This window comes from Micropterus dolomieu, linkage group LG18, assembly GCF_021292245.1.
Source record: "Micropterus dolomieu isolate WLL.071019.BEF.003 ecotype Adirondacks linkage group LG18, ASM2129224v1, whole genome shotgun sequence".
In the NCBI taxonomy this organism is placed as follows: Eukaryota; Metazoa; Chordata; class Actinopteri; order Centrarchiformes; family Centrarchidae; genus Micropterus; species Micropterus dolomieu.
The window spans coordinates 16713064-16723179 of NC_060167.1; positions in this window are offsets into that span (position 1 = coordinate 16713064).

Below are 10116 nucleotides of genomic sequence, written 5' to 3' on the forward strand. Positions count from 1 at the left end.
TGGGGGAGGGTGGGGCTGGGCTCTTTCTGAAGTCTGCGATCATCTCCACTGTCTTCTGAGCGTTGAGCTCCAGACTGTTCTGGCTGCACCAGGTCACCAAATGGTCGATCTCCCACCTGTAGGTGGACTCATCCCCACCAGAGATGAGCCCAATGAGGATGGTGTCATCCGCAAACTTCAGGAGCTTGACAGACTGGTGACTGGAGGCGCAGCTGTTGGTGTACAGGGAGAAGAGCAGAGGGGAAAGAACGCAGCCCTGAGGGGAACCAGTGCTGAGAGTCCTGGAGTCAGAGAGATGTTTTCCCAGCTTAATGTGCTGCTTCAAGTCAGTGATCCACCTGCAGGTGGAGTCAGGCATGTTCAGCTGAGTGAGCTTGTCCTGAAGCAGGGCTGGGATGATGGTGTTGAAAGCAGAGCTAAAGTCCACAAACAGGATCCTGGCGTAGCTTCCTGGGGAGTCCAGGAGCTGGAGGATGTAGTGAAGGGCCATGTTTACTGCGTCGTCTACAGACCTGTTGGCTCTGCAGGTGAACTGCAGGGGGTCCAGGAGTGGGTCTGTGATGGATTTCAGGTGGGACAACACAAGGCACTCAAAGGACTTCATAACCACAGATGTCTTTTTTGGGGACAGGGATGATGGTGGAGACTTTGAAGCAGGCTGGCAAATGGCATGTCTCCAGTGAGGTGTTAAAAATGTCTGTGAACACCGGAGACAGCTGATTGGCTCAGTGCTTCAGGGTGGATGTGGGGACAGAATCCGGTCCAGCTGCTTTGCGAGGTTTCTGCCTCCTGAACAGTCTGGTGACATTCCTCTCTAGGATGGTAAGAGAGAGGGAGGAGGTGGGGGATGAGATGGTACGATGGAAAGGTACGGCAGTGTTGATCTGCCTCTGTGCCGGGAACGTTGAAGTAACAAGCCTGAACAGGAGAAAATCCACAGCCTGCATGCTGGTGTTCCTGCATTTATTGTGGTATTTCTCTATGAAAGTGATTGTGTTTCAGATTATGCTTGCTCAAGTTCAAGCGACCATGCGTACGAGCATAAACCTGGTTGCAATCTTAGAACCGCGCCGCTGGAAACTACATAATGTCCCTTTAATCAACCTTTAGGCTACGTTCAGACTGCAGGCCTTAATGCTCAATTCTGATATTTTTGTTTGACAGTTCACAACCACTCATCCAGAAGATGGCGGCGGCGGTAGCAGCGGTGGTGGCAGTCTTAGGTGGCTGTGAATTACTATGGCAAACAAATAGCAAATATGTGAAAATTCAGGCGTCTGCAGGTCTGATATTTATCAAGTATGCTGCAGTATTGACATTCTACTGGCTCCGATTGTGCTACATGGCTGCCCGCCAAAGCCGCCCTACATGGACAATAAACAAACAAAGGACTAGTCCTAGACTCCAAAAATCTTCATGCACACCAATACAAACTCCACCTAAGTCTGGGTTTTCGCCCACCTTTTTGGGCGGTCCTGTCGGCATGGTTTTTGTCCTCATGGTGGGTCTGCATGGTGTTGGAGTCCCTGCTCCTCTTCGCGGTCGTCTTCCTCCCCCTCAACATCCGATCAGTTCTCATTTTCTGAGATCTCACAGAACGAGGTGATACAAACATTACATCTGCTAAAAAATTCTTATGTCCGTGATATTTATGATTTAAACACCTTATTTTTAAAGACTCATGCTGATAGCCTCATACCTCTCTTTCTGCATTTAACCAATCTTTGTATCAGGCTTTCTATTTTTCCTACTAACTGGAAAACAGCACAAATTACTCCAATTTTTAAATCTGATGATCACACTCTTCTTTCAAACTACAGACCTATTGCAATACTCCCAGCAATGTCTAAGTTGCTGGAAAAAGTCTTGTATAATCAGCTAAGCTCATACCTTGAAACTAATAACTGGCTCAGTGATTGTCAACATGGTTTTCGTGCTAAGAGATCAACCATGTCTGCGTTACTACTCTTTACTGAGAAATTATGTGACTCTCTTAACAAAGGTCACATCACTGGAGCTATTTTTATTGATTTCCGTAAAGCTTTCGATACAGTGAACCACCAGATCCTGCTAAATAAACTTCACTCATTTGAACTGTCTTCATCTGTGACAGAAATGCTCTCTTCTTATTTGATGAACAGATTGTAGACAGTCAAAATTAATCATGTCACCCTTTAGTTTATGACATTTCTTGGACCCTTACTTTTTCTTTTATATATCAATGATTTCCCTCGAGTGTGCAAACACTCAAAATGCTTACTGTATGCTGATGATACCGTGATTTCTCTCTCTGATTCAAATCTTAATGTCATAAATTCCAAATTATCAATTGATCTTCACTTGCTACATGATTGGCTGAAAAAGAACCATCTGACCATTAATGTAAAGAAAACTGAAGGTATGTATTTTCACTCACCCAGAAAAAGTCTTTCTTTTACTAATTTTATTACTTTTGCAAACCAAGAACTTGTCGTCACAAAGACCTACAACTACCTTGGTGTGCTACTTGATTCACACCTTACATATTGGGAACACATTTCTAGATTAACAAAAAAGTTGAATCAGAAACTCTATGTGTATAACAAAATTAGGTCATATCTTTCCTTTTTGGTTTCTGAAACTTACCTACATGCCACTGTGTTTTCAACAATGTCCTATTGTCTTCCAATCTGGTCTCTTACCACTAAGGACATCACTGAACCAATAGCAGGACTATATTACTGAGCACTTAAGATCCACAGTAATCTTCCAAAGTGGTCTCATCATCGCAGTGCGCTCACACGCACAAATGCTCTGACTTATCAGAACTACGTAAACAGTCATGCTATTGCATTTTACTTTCAGATTCAAAATAGCTCTTCCCCGGCACTTAAAGGTCTTCTTCTGACATACAATATGACCAGTGTCTGTGAGACCAGTCTCACAGACACTCATTCCAGTTCCATCATACAAAAACAACTACGGTCAGAAATCTTTTTTCTATATTTACACTAAAATTTGGAATGACATTCCCCATCACATTTGAACATTATCATCCATCACATATTTCAAAAAGTCATATAAACTGTTTCTTCTTAATAGTCATACTTGCACACACTGATTGTTCATGTATTGTTTTTAGTCTTGTTTTTCCGTATTTAATGTTTCTCTTGTTTGTATCTGTCTTGTCAATAATAATGTCCCGTATTAATGTGTTGAAATTGTGTTTATTGTTCTATGTTGCTACAGAACAGGAACCTGCTGTAAACCAGTTTTTAAACTGAGTCAGGCCCATTTATTGTAACTAAATTGTTGCTCTTAGACTTTTCCTGTATAATAAATGAAATGAATGAATAGTTTAAATGTGGCCCGTATCAGACTCCAGTGTGAACTGCCCACGACCTGAAAGTGACCCGCATGCGCAGAAGAACAACACGATGTCACACGCAGCACGCTGTTGCAGGCTACAGAAGTAAACAAGGAGCAACAGAGGTTAGCTCCGGTTAGCTCGCGGGAGATTCCCATTTTTCATTGTCCTCTCACGGGTTACATTTCTCCCGAATTATGACAAGTGTTCACAACTTTCTGTTCTTTTCTTTACGGTTTCTGGTGCTGTACGCATCTGCCCCACAACTCACTCTCTCTCTCTCTCCCCACTGCGTCCGCTCGGACAAATAGCATGCACGTAACTCTGAAGAGAGCCCCGGTCCGGTAAATTTTAGGTATAAGAAAAGGAGTTTGTGAGCAGATGATAGCGAGGTAGAGAGGAAGAGAGCCACGTGTTTAATTATGGCTTTTTGGGGAGCTTTTTTGGGGAGCTTTTTCGTTCAGCGCGGCTCCATCTGCAGCAGAACAGCTGCTCTACAGTGATGTCAAAGTCAAGCTCTGTATTGGATTTAGACCACATATCGAAGTGACCCAATTCCGAACTGGAAAAGATCTGATTCCATGTGACTTGGCCTGTTCACACTGTCATAAAAAGATCAGATCTGAGTCACATATGGGCAAAAATATCGGATTTGGGTCACATTGGCCTGCAGTCTGAATGTAGCCTTAGGTAAAGTATCAGCTTGGACACCCAATTTTGCCTAATTTTAAAGACTGCTGATCAGGAACAGGTAGTGTTGTAGTCAAGACCGCCCAAACCGAGACCAAGTCAAGACCAAGACCAGAGTTTATCGAGACTGAGACAAGACCAAGATTTTAGGGGCTGAGAACAGTCGAGACCAAGACCAGTTCCCTGCATTGCATGGCACGCAATAAAATATGGTACGAAATCATAGGTACTTCTCAAAGTGATCTGAAAGATCCACATTCCCATTAAAACATCCACATACAAACAAAACACTAAGAGCTGAAATCAACGTAAGCATGTTTAATCAGGGTTATTGGTTGCATTTGAAGCAATCATTTTTACTTCCAATCAAAGTTAGGATGTTAACAAATCAGACAATGCAAAAGCAATTTATTGATATTCCCAAAGTTATGGTCTTGACTGGTCTTAATAAAATCCAGAGTCCTCAATGTCCGAGACCGAGTCAAGACCGAGTACAATGGCGGTCGAGTCCGAGACGATACCATGACCATCAAAAAGTGTTCTTAAGACCGGTCTCGAGTACTACAAAATAGGAACAGGGCCAAAAAACATAGGACACCCCTACTGTAAACAGATTAAAATCAATGGGAATTGCAGTTGAGTTGAAGCACTTGCAGCAGTTGAAGAGTCAGATGAATTTGAAGCACTTAAAGTGTTTGAATTGTATTTTGATGTGTAAGAGATGAAAGCATTTGAAATCAGCTCAAGTATAATTGTAGAAAATAAAGCCTTTTACACTCAGTACAGTGAAGAATGGATTGAATTTTTGATCAGTTTTGTTTTTGATTATGTCACGATCCTGTCCTGAGCTTGTCTGTGTTATGTTATTTTGGCCATGCCTTCTCGGTGTTTTGATTTTGGTTTCTCTGTGTCTTGGTTTCAGTCCTGTCTGTCTGTGGTCTTGTATCCAGTCTTCTGCTTGTTCTGTGTGGTGGTTCTGATCTGTCCTGTTATCTCGGTGTCTGCCTTAGTACTTTAGTTCTGTTCCTGTCCCTCATGTGTTAGTTTCCCACCTCCATGCTTGGGTTCCGTCTGTTGGTTAGGTGTCATTTATGTTCTCTGCCAGTTTCAGTAATCTGATTTTGTTTATTCAGCTCTAGTCTCTGTTTAGCCTTTATTATTCATCCACATCTTATTTAGTATCTGTCTTGCCTCGTATCTTAGTTCTTGGTCCTGTACCTTAGTTCTTGTCTTAGTGTTCACTCCTGGTCGGTGTACTTCTGTGTTTTGCCCATGTCTGAGTTCTGTTTTACCTTAGCTTCTGTCTGTGTTCCTTGTTGGTGTTAGTTCATTTGTGATCTGTCTGCTTGTGTTTTGTCTTCAGTAATCTGCATGCCTGCTAGTCTCTGTTTTCCCTTCTGTCTCTCTGCCTCGTTAACCCTGATCCCAGTCACCTGTGCTCCCGCCCTGCTCGTTAGTCACTGTGTATAAATGTCTGGTGTTTCTGTTCATTCCCTGTCCGGTCATTGTGTCATATCAGTCCTGCCCTGTCGGCTGTCGTGTTTCTACCCGTTGCTACCTTTTGGATGTACCAGTTCCTGTACTCGTGAGTTCTGTTCATGCCTGTTGTCGTGCTTGGGATAAATAAACCCTGGAACTCAATCTCAGCTCACAGTGTCTTGCATTTGGGCTCACTCCTGCTGCACTCGCTCAGCAAACCCTAACAGATTATACCAATCCATTAAAACTTTCCTGGATCGGTCCAAATATAGACCCTTAGAATTGGCTCAAGACAGGACTGTTAAATCAAATAATATTTCAAGAATATTTACTATTAGTTTTAACATCAAACTGGAGAGATAATAAATAACTACTCTAATAATAAATTCTAAATTTAAGTAAACTAAAATAAAGTGCCTAATTTTTAGAAAAAAATTAAATAAAAAATGTAGCTTGAAGTGATGAAGTGTAGTCTTAACCAATTTTATAATGGGCTAAACACTCAACACATGAACAGCTGTAATGCCTCCTTCTCTTTCATTCCCTCTTATAAATCTCTTTCCTACTTTCTCTTGTTCAGTGAGAAACGTGAGCTCTAGTTTGTCTTGCCAGCTAGTATTGGAGATCTATGAGATATTCTGGTGTTGAACTGCCCGTGGGAGGAATGTAGGCTACATGTAAAAATCTGTACATTCTTGATTAAAAGCCTTGTGAAATCTCTTTTCCCTTTTGTCTCCTCAATTCATGTGTTTCCAAAACGTCTCTTGTGAATCTCGCGGACTCGACTCGCAACCATCGGAATGCACAGATTTGATTGGCTGAGTAGCGTCACATGAGACAATTGGAGCACATTCGATTGGTCTGTGAGGTTCCTGGGCCACTAAACCAGTACAGTAAATGCTACAAAAGCTGCGCAGGGTAAAATAGAAATGCTCCATCACAAGGTAGTAATTCTCAACATTAAATCGGCTGAAGGTCGGTGGTCCGGGGAGGACAGCAGCTGGGTCCGGATCCAGACCGTGGTCCGCCTACTAGTGACCTCTAAACTAAAATATATCAAGTTCCTTTTAATAACTGCACCCTGTATAACACAGCATGCAGGGAAGATTATTTTTTAAATTATGACGGACATTCTAAACCGTGGGGGACTCGAGTCACATGACTTGACTCCAGTCACAAATTTGAAGACTTGAGACTTGCTTGACTAAAACAGACAAAAGACTCTACTTTGACTTGGTGTTCATGACTTGAGACTTGACTTTCACTTGAGACAGATGACTTGATTTAAAAAAAAATTTAATACTTGCATTCACTCATTTCAACATTTAGGCGTAATCTTGCAACCACATGTGCATCATGTAATGTTAGTGGTCCAGATCTCCGTAACAGCTGCATACAAAAAGTGCAGTACAACACAGACATTCAAGGATTATGTTGTTGATGACGGTAGGAAGAAAAGAAAAGTGGTGTGCAAGGTCTGCAGCAGCTCAAAAATCAGTGACACAACCACCACAACATCCAACTTCATCCACCACTACAGAACCTGTAAAGAAAGGTACGTTACGTTGTGATGATTAGGTGTAATTCCACATTGTACCAAACGGTGTCAGTAGTGGTTTGTGTGATTGATGTTTTAGATACAGAGAGGCAGCCGAGGTAGTTGTTGTTAACTGGCTAGCACGAGGAATAAAAAACCCACGGAGTTTGTACAAGAGTGTTAGCAGTTTATTTCATGAAATATAATGATGAATAACCAAACACATAGAAATGTAGCATTAAGCTATACCCATTGTTTGGCTGCAGTTTGGTGCTGTTGTAACTTCACGTGAAACTTAATGTGTTCCTGGTCCGGTCCTGATGACAGCTCTCATTATGTGACCACAACTGCTATATGATACCTTTTGAAAAAAATCTTCGTAATTCGACCAATGCAAACCATTTCAAGATACAATCACCACAGCAGGCACAATCAGTGCCTCTGTCAGACCAACCAGTACAATCAAAATTGGCGCGACTCACCTTTGAAGCCTTATAGTAACTTAATTCACCAATCTATTATATTCCAACAAAAATGGTCTTGTTCTGTTGTCAAAGGTCCAGAAAATCCAATCCAGTAAAAATATTTAGTCCAAAACACATTATTCCATCAATAAATCCCCAGGGACTGCTGCTGCATCATTTCATATTTGCCGGCAGACGTGGCTCGTATGTTATTATGACCGTGATATCTCCGATTTGGATGTAAATAACGAAGGTTACGATATGGTAACCCTAGTTGTATAAGCACAGGCTCCGCCCTCTACTGGACTCTATGGGTACTACCTCCTCCAATCACCCCACTGAAATTTTATCATGCACGTAGCCGACCAATAGGACGTCACTACCGATACGTGCATGACGTATAAATAGCAGTGTCCCTACTGCCTCAGCATACGACCGCCTCTTCAGCAGATGCCGTCAGAGCGGCAGGGCTCATAGGTAGAGGGCTCCGCCTGTGCTTATAGAACTAGGGCTACCATATCATAACCTTCATTCTATCTCACACAGGCTCCACCCTCTACCGGATTGTATGGGTACAGTGGGTGGAGCCCAATGACTGTCTGCCCTAGCCGTAACAAGCCAAAGTCCACCACACCAACCAGGTCGGCCACAGGCTGGCCAAAGCCCCGTCCACCACATCACCTGGTGACAGAATGGTGGGACACCCCTGAGAAGGTCGCTGGACCGATAGGGGCTTGGCCTGACCATTAACACCTGCACTACCCTGACTTCTCACTGGAAGGTCAGGCACTGCCAGTGGATGTTCCCTCTCTACACCCAGTAGTCACCAGATCCTCACTTTTCAGATCCTAGGTCGCACTTGCGAGCTGGATCCCGAGAAGGAGCCTGACATATCCAAGAGATAGAAACACACAAACTGGCACAGTAAGGGCCAAGATGCCCTTGTGCATATCTCTTCGCACAACCCCCCCCGAAAAGGGTCATAGACACTTCCACACTTCCGAGTGGAATTTGCACGCACCGCTAAGGGTGGGTCTGTTCCCGCCCATGTACAGGCTTGGGAGATTCACTCACAAAGCCAGCTGGCCAGGCTCTTGTTGGACAGGGTTTTACTGACTGCATCACTGAAACAGACGAACAGCTGACCAGTGCATTGAATGGGGGCTGTGTGCTCTACATAGGACGTTAGCCTAGCACATATGGACATAACAGATGGACTCTCACCTCCCTGCACCCTTAGTGGGGTAGGGGGATGGAAAGCATCCAGATTTATTGTCCTGGACCTGAACATGCTCCTTATGTTCTTAAGCTGCACTGTGGACACCAAGAACCAGCATGCAGCTGTGGTGAACTGACAGGCACACAGCTCACTCACCTTCTTAGCAGAGGTGAGTGCAAGGCGCAGGGCTGTTCAAGAGATAGCATTTTCAAGGAGGACTGCTCCAGGGGCTCATATGGTGCAGATATTTAAGCCACCAACACAAGCAGCAAGTTCTACTGAGGCACCGAGAGACACGACACAGGCGCTGTCTTCTCACACCCTGCAGAAAGCGTCTCACGAGGGAGTGGGTGAAGACTGTTCTGTCATCAAACCCCCTGTGACAGGAGAGATAGCTGCAGCGCGACAGCCCCTTCTCCATCAGACCTTGCAGGAAAGAGAAAACGGATCCCACCGAACAGGTAGGCAGATCCGTCTCCCTCTCAATGCATCAACGCTGAAAGCCCAACCACTTAGCTTTACAGCAAGATGTGATGGAGACTGCCCGTCGCTTGGATGGTCTGTGCAAGCTCAGCGGATAGACCAGCCTGAGTCTGCCTCTCCACAATTTTAGGAGCAAAACCTGGAGAGGCTGGTCCAACATGAGCATTGTGCATATAAAGCCTCACCCTTGTGACAGAGCCCCCCAGACCATAGGTACAGGCCAGGGCTCTGTCACTGTAGGCTGCGTCACTTCTACCAGAATGACGAATGACCGTTCCCGCCTCACCTAACTGGAGGGATGAGATGGGGTGGGGTGGAATGCAAACAGCAGCCGTTCTGGCAATGGCGCTTGTGGGCTGTCCTGTGGCTGAATTGAGAACCACAGCGGGCAGTGGGTGCTGGCAAACAGATCCACCTCCGCTCTCCCGAAGCCAGCTCAGATCTGCTGAACCACATTGCAGTCTCCACCCGTTCGGTTGGGGGCCAGCCCTCGACATGAGGTCAGCCACCGCCTTTCTCCAAGCCTGGGACGTGAAGGGCTTCCAGAGACAGCAGGTGTTCTGATGCCCACGTCTATAGGTTCCCTGCCAGCGCCAACAGAGCCGTGGATTGGACTTCGCCCTGTCTATTGATGTACGCACTGGAGGAAACGCACCTCCACACTAGAAAGACAACCTGGAGTGGATTGTGGATGTGTGGTGTGTGGCCCCCTCGGCTCTCCTCGGGGAGCCACAACACTCACTGCACTCCCCTGGCAGGTCCCTCCCCATCCAGTGAGAGACTCATCTATGAAGACTGACACGGATGAAGACACCCTCGCTGCCAGACAGTGAGAGACCCCCAGAATCGCAGGTCCTCCTGCACTAGAGTTGAAAAGGGGGGGGGGGGGGGGGGGCCC